This window comes from Helicoverpa armigera, chromosome 6, assembly GCF_030705265.1.
Source record: "Helicoverpa armigera isolate CAAS_96S chromosome 6, ASM3070526v1, whole genome shotgun sequence".
In the NCBI taxonomy this organism is placed as follows: domain Eukaryota; kingdom Metazoa; phylum Arthropoda; class Insecta; order Lepidoptera; family Noctuidae; genus Helicoverpa; species Helicoverpa armigera.
Window position 1 is genome coordinate 7214583 of NC_087125.1, and position 11032 is coordinate 7225614.

Below are 11032 nucleotides of genomic sequence, written 5' to 3' on the forward strand. Positions count from 1 at the left end.
TATTGTCCCAAATGGTAAGTATCCGCCTTGGTACAAAAGCCCCCTTATCAAAATCATTAAAGAAAAGTCAAAATATCATTCTAAATTTAAAACATATGGAAATCTTTCGGACTACCAAGCTTTTATAACTTTACGGCAACGGACTAAAGAGATGGAAAAGGAAATGTTTAATAAGTATATACAGAACATTGAATTAGCCATTTCTAAAAACCCTAGGGCTTTCTGGCAATATGTCAAATCCAAACAACAAACCAATTCTTACCCATCGGTTCTTAAATTTGGTGATATTTCATCTAGTAATGGGGAGGTTATATGTAATATGTTTGGCGAATACTTTTCCTCCAACTTCCAAGAGCGACAGGACTCGAACGAGTGCTCCACTGCTGGAATAAACTCACCTGGTGATCTGTCCACTACTGGCATATCCGACATCTGTTCCATTGATGTGAGAGAGGAGGAGGTCTTTCGGTTGTTGAAGCAAGTTGACATCAACAAAACTGCAGGCCCGGATAATATTCCTCCTATTTTTATTGTTAAATGTGCCAGGTGTCTAACTGTTCCACTGACATTATTGTTTAAACGTTCGTTTGAATTGGGGGTAGTGCCTACTATTTGGAAGTCGGCGTATATAACGCCAATTCATAAAAAAGGACCTAAGGACTGCGTCGACAATTATAGACCGATATCCAAACTCTGTGTTTTTGCTAAGATCTTGGAAAAAATAGTACATGTTCAATTGTCATCGTCACTTAAACTAAGTTTCTCAGAACATCAACATGGATTTTTAAAAGGTCGCTCCACCACATCCAATCTCGTGGTCTGCAGTGATTTTCTGTCGGAGCATATGTCCAAGGGGTCCCAGGTTGACGTTATATACACCGACTATAGCAAGTGTTTTGATCGTATAGATCATGGGCTTCTGATTAACAAACTTTTACGGATTGGTGTGAGGGGTAACTTATACAGATGGTTTTCATCATATGTGGAAAATAGATGTCAGACTGTAGTCCTCAATGGGTACACTTCAAGACCGATTTACATTCCGTCAGGGGTTCCTCAAGGATCCTTGTTGGGACCTCTTTTGTTTAACATTTTCGTCAATGATATTGTTTCTTGCTTCCAATACTGTAAAATCTTACTGTATGCGGATGACATGAAAATTCTGAAGCCAGTGTCAACCATTGAGGATGCTCACCTACTGCAGGATGATCTAAACCGGTTCCATAATTACTGTGTCAAAAATAGGTTAGATCTGAATGTATCCAAATGTTATGTGTGCACCTTTACTCGTAAGCCAAACCCCATCAAGTATGACTACAAGCTGTCTGATACGCCAATTGCCAAGGTCAACGTCATCAGAGACCTTGGAGTAATATTTGACTCAAAGCTTCTATTTGATGAGCATATTAATAATATCGCAAACAAGGCTTATAGAGCTTTGGGTTTTATTATGAGGGTCTCCTCTGGGTTCAAGAATGTCAAAACGATGAAGATTCTCTATTGTGCTTTTGTCCGTAGCCATCTTGAATATGCCTCTCAAGTTTGGAACCCAAAGTATAATATTTACATAAATCGCCTTGAAGGTATTCAAAAGCGATTTTTAAGGTATACTCAGTATCGTTCTAATTGCTACCTACCTAACTATGTAAGCAGGTGTAAGAAATTTCACATTCTACCTTTACATGAGCGGAGAAGGATCGCGGATCTCGCTTTTCTGTTTAATTTAGTAAACGGATCTGTTGATGTCCCTGAGCTGGTGAGTAGGATTGCACTGCGTGTGCCGTCTGTGTTTTTGCGGCGATCACATCTCCTTAATGTACAGATTGAGAAAAAGGCCTATAGACAGAACTCTTTTATGTTACGAGCTTGCAGAACTTTTAATGCAGCGTGTCAGGATACAGAGCTGGATTTGTTTACAACCAGTATCCGTCAATTAAAGAAACGTTTGTGTTGCTGTTTCTTTGAATAGGAACTTTTTACAATAGTATCTTTGTGCATTTCACACATTGTCATCATGGTTTTTTATTCTGTTTGTATTTGTATTTTGGCTGTATGCAGAATTCTGTAATTTGATATGTACACTGAAACTTTTCGTCGTTGTGTAAATGCCCATTTTGATTGTTATGAGTGGAAACTTGTTATTGGCCCTCTTCCACATTATTACCCTAAACTAAACGATGTATGTAGCTGTAAGTTTCCTTAAAATTAATAAAAAAAAATAAAAATAAATAAAATAACGTAATTTTCATTCATTCATCATAAGATTTTATTTAAAGAAATTGTGACCTATTAATAACATTGTGATTCGTGAACATTTCGTGAAAGAGGATTTATCCGTAAGGCATCTCATTTATTGTGTTGTGTTGGAACTGAGAGCAGAACGAGATGTCAGGCCATTTGGGATTCACCCAATTATTTTGGTCAGTTGAATTTGCAATCGAGAAAATATAAATACAATGTTGTTATATTTTAGTGTGCGATCTTTCTTGTTTTAGAGAATTGGAACCTGTTGGTGAATTATGGTGGAACTTATGTATTCGCCTATTAATATTTACATATTTTTGTCATAGATTAAATAAACATTTAAAATCTTTTTCCATAATCCATTAAATGATTTTTTTTTCTGCATCATTTATCGAAATAAGTACCTATATTCTCACTAGTTGTTATCTAAAGATGTACATAAGTACTTCTTCTACTTGATAGGTATTTCATGCATGGTTACGTTTTCTTAGTAGTTTCAAGGCTGAAATATGCATTAGTCACAAAAACAAGTGAACAGTTGCAGTTGAGTGTGTAATCTAAAAATCTAATGATTACAAAAGATACAATTAGGTATACATAAGCGTTATTAGTTAACAGAGATTTTAAAATATGATTTGAAGTTAATATTTAATTATGTTTTTTTTTTCATTAAAATATCTAAAAAAAACACCAATATACTTACAAAAAGGCCAAAGAACAACAACACAACTTTTGTGATTTCCGTTTTACGATTAAAAATTAAATCCGTTTTAAAAAGTTTTCACGTTGAAAAGTTTTAAGTCCTCGAGTTGGGGACCGGATTTTGTGTAAGTACTTAATCTACCATACCTATATGTATTATGTGTGAAAGACATATTGATTTTCTTGCATGTGCATTTGACCTCTTTTGTGAGAACTTACAGCCTTTTGACATTGGCGGATTTTGTAAGCGGAAAACCGTGCGGTCGTAGGTGAGGTATGGCGCCTTTACGCGCTACAAATAATTGTCAACTGCCGGTAGAAAAATGAACTTAAAAACCGCGTGAAACCGCACGTACGAGCGCTGTCGCGCGGAAAGAGTGAACGGAAAATCCGCTAATGTAAACAGCTATCCATTAACACTATGTGGACATCCTGACTTCTACAATAAGGGAAACACCTCTCTTTATTTATATTTAAGTTAAATAATTCTATCTAATTGCGAACGTTAGTTTCCACGTGTAAATCTAACATCGTCATTTGCATACTTATCAAGATTAATAAAATAAAATTGATTTATTCGTTTTTTTACTATCGGACAAAAAGCCACAAACAAGTATTGATTTTGCTCAACGTCGGATAGTAATTTAGGACAATTCTTTTAGTAAAGTCCAACCGTTCGTTTTCCGTTATATTTTTTGTGCTATGTTTATCTTTACAGGTGTCCAAGATTAAAACAAATATAGTAATTTAAAATGGTGTGACCGGTTTTAAAATATTCTTTCACTTCTAATTGAATCATTAAAATTTAAATCAGGTTTACATTTCTGCACTTCTCGATGAATCTTTTAAAGATTTTACGTAATTTCACCAGAGATAGTAGGTAGGTACGTAAAAAGGAATTGAATTTCCTAAATAATTAAAAATGCTTACGAGTAAATATCCCAAAACATTTTCTATGAAGGCATATTAAATTTCATCTAAAAGTTCATTAACAATTAAGTTAATGGAATCAGATTGAATTTCCTGGAATTTGAATTTAATTTATATATTTTGTAATTAGCAGTCGGAAATGTGTTTAATTTACGATAAAGAGGTGAGCAATGAAAGGAAAAGGGAGAGGGCTTTGTTTCGTAAGTGGTGATGTTTAGTTACACCTAGAAATTTGTTAAAATCAATGTTCATATAACAAACAATTGTTCATTTCAATAATTGTCATAATGAATATGGTTAACCTACATAATTATCTAAATACACTCTTAAACTAAATTAACTCGGTTAATTCAAACGTAAGAACTTGCAACTGTAAAAATTTTGGAAAAATATAAATACCCCAATGAAATCATATAGGTACCTGTGCCAAAATATGTAGGTATACTCTATACAAGATAATACCTATAGGTACCTATCTCGAGACTTGGAGACTAACTCCACGGAGCTATTGTCTGGCTTCATACAAACGTTGTTAATCTTCTTGCAGGAGACACAGGCAGCGGAAAGGGTACTTTAGATAATCCCATTCAATAAACTCGATTCAAAAGACGAATTATTTATCATCTCAACCATTCAATACTTCAAAGAGAGCTGAATTAAACTCGTTAATATCGACTATTTTTAGGTAAATAGGCTTAAAAAGAGCAATACACTCTGACCTCAAAAGTCTTCCTATTATGTTTATTTTCGCAACTATTAATTAAATTTTGTTTGTTGCTTTCGATTTTTCTACGTTTGTATTTTTTTTCTTTCCTCTGTTTCCGACAGCGTCAGCGACTCCTTGTAAAGCACTGGTACTCAGCTACATCCGGTGAGACTGGAAGCCGACCCCAACATAGTCGGGAAAAAGGCATGGAGGATGATGTTTCCAACAACGACTCTCTGATGCAATTGTCTAAATCGAGACTGTTTTCTTAACCTCTACATTTCATTAAAAAATCTATTTACTGCATAATCTAAGCACGACCGAGCAACTAATACCCAAACGTGCACGTTTACTAATTGTATAATTAGACTGGTACGGGGCATAAGTGTCATGACACTATGTTAGTATTGTACAAGCATTTGTATGTAACAGTCTTCTAAGATATCTTTAAGATTCAATACCATATCTACATACGTTAAATATGCAAGGGGAGCATAACACAAAGAATACATGTAACATTCATGATACAAGAATAGAAACACCTTATTACACAAATGTATTCAGAAACCATAATTCTTGTCCTAATTTCGGTCGGAGTTGGCAACTTTGACGAGCAAACTGCTCTCTATAAACAAACTGCCAAAGCAATCAGACATCCAACTTATAGCTTGACATCTCAAATAGTTGTACAACAACGGTTTCAGATTCTCACTTCAGTTGTTTCTTAGTTCAATGAGACGAGCTGACCCTAAAGTTATTGAAATTGTGAACTGTTGTACTTAAGTATTAGATATTTTCAAATTGCATTACCATAGATAGCGCTTTATTCTATTACAAATATCCAAAAATACTATTTTGAATCCGTAAAACGTGGATATAATTAAATTTAATATCGAAGGAAAACTTAATGAGAGTCACATGTCTAACTATTTCTTATACAATTCAATAAATTCAACCATGCCTGAAAATAATGACCAGGCCGTTGTAAAGTAAATCTGAATTCGAATTAGGAGCTTAATTTTCTATAAAATGTAGACCTAATGGTTCTCTATTAGCAAGCTTTGTAGGAAATTGTAATTACAAAGATGGCTGCCCGGCTACTTCATTGTTTTACCTTCAAATTTTTCATTTAGTATCAAACAAGTCATAACAAAATATTTTCGTTAAAGTTTACTTACGCTTCAGCAATTAATGTTTATTAAGAAAATGTTCGTGTTGTCATAACGCTTTTTATTAAATTCTTACAATAATTAAGATATATAAACGTGTTTAAATGCTAATAAGTAGTCATTGGACAATTCATATACCTACTACTTAAATATTACAACTTAACTTTTTATGTGCATTTGCGTACTTTAGTAGTGAGTTTTTGCATAGCTTAAGAAATAAATAAGAACTTAAGTGTTATCTAATCTTAAACATTAATTTCAAAGATTCGGTTTTTAATTCAATCATCATAATCATCATTTGTGAGTACATACATAATATGCTTTGGTAAGAAGATATCTCCTTAAGCATAAGCAATAATGAAGGCTAATTAGTCATTTACGAATGAAATTAGAGTATTCTGACAAGAGGCAATAATGTTTTGATTCCATTTAAGTAGATGTACTTATATGTGGTTTAAAAGTTTCATATTATTTATTGGTAATCCAATCAATTGAGGATTAAATAAAACCACTTAGAAAAAATATTCATGTAAGGCGAGGACCAATAAACGAGACATCGAGTTTTAAAAAAGGCTTAAATAAATATTGGACAGCTTTTCAATTTAACCCAAAAGTTCATACCAATCTAGATTATTCGGCCTATTTCGTAAATGTTTTCGTAAAAACCTAGCGCACAAAGTGAGTATGCTAAAGCTAAAACAAAAAATGTCCTAAAAAGAAAGGGTAATTTTCAGAGGTTGTGGGTAAAAATCCGTCTAAAGTGGGGCGACGTTTGGAACCCTGACTTTTTGCGAACATTCTGGAAAAAAGTAGTGTCCAAAGTTAGATAGATCTTAAATTGAAAAAAGTCCTCTCATGATGAATAGTTATGTAAAGCGTGTCAGACAAGGTCGCTGCTATTCAGGAATTTTAACAAGCGTTTAACTGTGAAAGGAACTTCGCGACAGCTAATTTTAAGTGATGAATATCAATAAAGATATTTAACATATTAACACTAAACGGTCCTGAATCGACAATTGGAATTTAGTTTTTTCGCAGATGTTAGGTTTTAATGTGTTTATCACGATCTGACTAATTTGGTTTTTTTAATAGTCGGTATTAGAGGTAGATAAGTGATATGTATTATTGTTGGAGAGAGCCAGACTATTGGTTTCTTAAAAACTTCTTCGCTGGAGTCTAGACCTAATTTGTAGCAGCACTTTCACTCTGATTAGTTTGTGACTAAAAGTAAACAAACCTTAACAATGTTATCTCTTTAAGATCAAAACCTAGAAAAGAGATATGAAGGAGAAAACGACGAAACTTTTGAAATCTGTTTTCAAAATTACTCTAAGTAGACTCGAACAGAATTTATGGTTAATTTTTTCCCATAGCGAAAAGTTTCCTTTGAACTCACGAGGTTTCGGCGGACTTTACCTGTCCTTTTTGTATTTCCTCTTTGTGTCAACTTTTTAAATAACCGGGCTCGACAAAGTAACCCTCAGAAATTTGCATTCTTCAGTTCGCTACTTGCTCAACAGCTTTGTTGTAGTGCGAATTTAAATAAATAAATATATGTGTAGCGTAGTGCATAAATTATACAGAAAATTACTTAAAGAGTTGACATATTGTTTGTACTCTAGCTAATTAAAGGAAATAGGACTTAATTAACAAGCGCGCCTGCATCTTTTCATACGAGAGTTGTACGCGTTGAACTTCTGCATAAGGAGTTTCTGTACAAAATGAGGTGTTTACGTCAGCGTTTGTTATAGCTAGTGCCTCTGTTCAACTCACAGTTTTTTAGTCTTAAACGCTTAAAGTAAGATGATCTTGTGATAATAGCCTTTAAAGAAAACAACTTATGTTCTTTGGCGAAAATTACATTCTCACACAAAGCGTACGAATTTGAACCGTAAAAGAATAGCATTAAAACTGAGATTTGGTTTACACCATAATATTAACTTAGCCATATTTGTCATAATCTAGATAAAATTAAGTAAAACATTGTGGCCATTTCCGTTTATAAAAGGTATTAATGTGTTTCGTGGAGTAACTAGTGCGCTGCGACCTACCGACTGCCAAGTTTTTTGTATTCATGACGGAGTTGCTAAACTCGACACAAATTATGTCTAAAGAAATATTAATTGCGTACCCAGCACACGCTTGACTAACTAACATACTTGAGCGAGTAAATAAATTATTATTTCTTCGAGACTTAAATTGGGAGTGTTGTTATTGTAACTGTTAGTGCATTTTATAGTCGCATAAATGCATACTTATAAACTTAGTCACATTCATATTCGAGTGATGCACTCGTCCCTCGTTTCCAATACATAATGCATTTATGTACACAATAGAGAATAGATGGTTATTTGGTATACCTTGAGTCAATTGTAAGCACTATTTCTAGTGATTTATGGACCGGCTCCGGCCCGCAGGTTTGTGTCAGTTGATCGCTCGGTATGGGTCGAATGTGTTCTTGTTGCACTTGGTAACAGTCAGCCAGGGGAACCACTTTTTGGGGAAACACAGTTAAAACACGTATAAAACTGGTATGTGATAAGAGGCGCAGCTCTCGCGAGGTTGGTCGGCGGGATGCGCGTAGGCACGAGCGTCGCGCGCGGCCCGCGGTTATCAACTAAACACATTAAAAATGCTGGATGGTACACAACCAGCGAATACTTTTCTCAACCGTCTTTCCAGCTTGCTGCATTGTAGATTCGACAAGCTGTGGTCATCTCGACATTGTTTCCTATTCCATTCTATGTAAGTATAATCGATTTGCAGGCGTGTTTAACATTATCTCAAGGTTAGGTTGATTTCGATCGATCGTTGATTGTAGTGATATTGCTCGCACGCTTGCTGTGACGAATCGTTTTACTACGTTTGATACGCAGGTAGCTGGTACCTGTTTTGGCGTTAGGCTTTTATTTTCGTTAGATGTTTTTTTTTTGTTATTTTCGTCATTCTGGGTCATGATTAAAATTCATATAGATTTTGTGCGTCTGTATCGAATTATTGCTGGACCTTAGACTTATTTATTCACAAAAAAAAGTCACTACTCGACAAGTTCCAATCATACGGTGGTATTCGGTTCACAATTTAGCTACCTCACAAGTAAGATTTAAAAAGTATCACATTATTTGGAGAATTAAATGTTTGTGCAGGTGATATACCTAAAATGGAATAGGGAGAGGAAAAAGTGCCTACAGCAGTACACAGAATATTTTCCCTATAGTGTTACCGATATAGATTTCAAAGGACGTTTTTAAAGGACGACCTACATTTACATTTATCTTTGGAATGTCAAACAGATAACAAAAGACTTACCAATTATTATGCAGTGAAGATGCAGGGAAAGACATGACTTGGTCTGTAAACTATACCTAAGAAGTTCGAGATGTAAGTCAAATCATCTTTAGTCATTCTCCGTAGATTTTACAATTAGTTATGTGTACAATGTGCGACATTCTAGAGTGTAAACAAGTATAATTTACTTATTAAGTAAAAATTGTGGAAAGGGCATTCGAATTAGCGCTCAATGTCCACACATTTAGATTCTATTCGACTCTTTCTTTCTGGTCGATTCCTAAGGACATTTACTCAAGATAGTGAGTCACAGACCAATGAACGTGGTCCTTAAGGTTTCATCATTATTGTTATAATTACCTATGTATTTTTACGACTTAAATAACTGCCCAGTTCATATTTTTCCAATAAGCACTTTTGTTGAAGATAACAAACATTTCACCGTATCAGTTAGCGGAATAACCCTCTAAACGTTATCATAATCATACAATACACTTCGGCAATATTGCCCCAATGATGACGCGCGACCACCAATGGATAACGGTGAACAGTGAATAACCATTTCCCTGACATAATCCTGCAGTCAGTTTTCATGAAACCATAATGTTGTGGACTGTTAGTAATTATGAGAAGAGGTAACGCAAAATGTATTTAAACAGTGCTGTCATAAGGATTATATTAGGGAAACTAAAGGATAGATTTTAGTTGACGAAAGGCGTGACAAATTGGGACCTAATGCTACTAACGTTGTTTTTGCAGTGTGGGATATTTGTATAGAATAGACAGACAGAATATACAGTACAAGAGAAGGGCCTTCCCGCTTTGTTTAATCTCACATCTGTTTTGTAACAAAGCTTAATTTGTCCTCCTGATTTTTCATTCATCGAAACATATTTCTCTGGCATTGTATGGTCTAACAATATCAACAGAAAGAGACAATGAAAATAGAGCACAAAATAGATTGCTGTTGATTCACAACAAGACCTATAGGTACATAAATACCTATCGAGGCTGAACAACACAGGGCACACCCAGTGGCAAAAAAGGGTCAACCTATACAATACCGAATCACATAATAGCTATCTACGCTATGTTCCCAGTTAGTTTTATAGCAAACTAGATTCCAGTATTGGATCAACCAGACTCAATTTCAGACTCGGCCTTAAACAATAAACTTGCCTAGGTTGCGTAACGTAGGTAGGTGTCTATTGGAATAATAAGCCAAAGAATCAGTTGGTTTTTGGTTGATTAACATATGTTAACTTAATGTACATCTGTATCATCAATTCCTCCTACTTGTAGCCAGCTCATAGTTTCTTTGACAATATTAGTATCATGGAAAAATAACTGACGAGCGGAGATGTCATAACGGAAAATCTCTGGGTGATCAGGGAACGAGAACGTTACTAGATCAATGAAGACCAATCTATGACAGATGTCTCGAGGAACTTTGGTCCCTCTACCGTACGTATTTGACCTACAAGAAGGCGTATGACTTATTGCCTTAAGGCATCTCCGATCATATTTCCTTCTCCGTGGTTAGCATCCTTTATGTTAAAATTGGATACGAGTGGCTACCTATTTGAATTTCATTGCTGAGTGAGCCAGACTACATTTCACGAAGCCTTGTCTAGTAACGGACATAAATTGTGTTTTCCGATGGCTGCCTCGCTTAAAGAGATCTCAACCAAAAGCCGACATATAGGTACGCATACGTGACAAAGTAATATATTATCTACAAATAACACCCATGTCAAACCAGAAATATGGAGGAATTCCGAAATTGGAACCTTAGAATTTTATTGATGTTTTTGTTTTATTTACTAGCTTGCGTCAGCGGTTTTACCCGAAAACTTCGATAAATGGGCTATCTAACACTAAAGGATTTTTTCAAATCAGTCTTGCAGTTCCTGAGATCAGCGCGTATAACATTAGACATTGCCTCGCAGTCCTGAATACTTTCATGACGCTACGATTTTTGGAAGATGATTAA

General features: G+C 34.9%; 1 protein-coding gene across 1 annotated transcript in view; it reads right to left on the reverse strand.

The window, feature by feature from the left end:
- The window catches only part of LOC110371932 (bcl-2-related ovarian killer protein homolog A), a 45309-nt gene extending 36912 nt beyond the window's left edge, over positions 1-8397 (reverse strand). Inside the window, exon 1 of the mRNA XM_021328395.3 lies at positions 8112-8397. The gene's annotated coding sequence lies outside the window, so the exon portion shown is untranslated. The remainder of the gene's footprint in view (positions 1-8111) is intronic.
- Positions 8398-11032: the final 2635 nt, after the last annotated feature.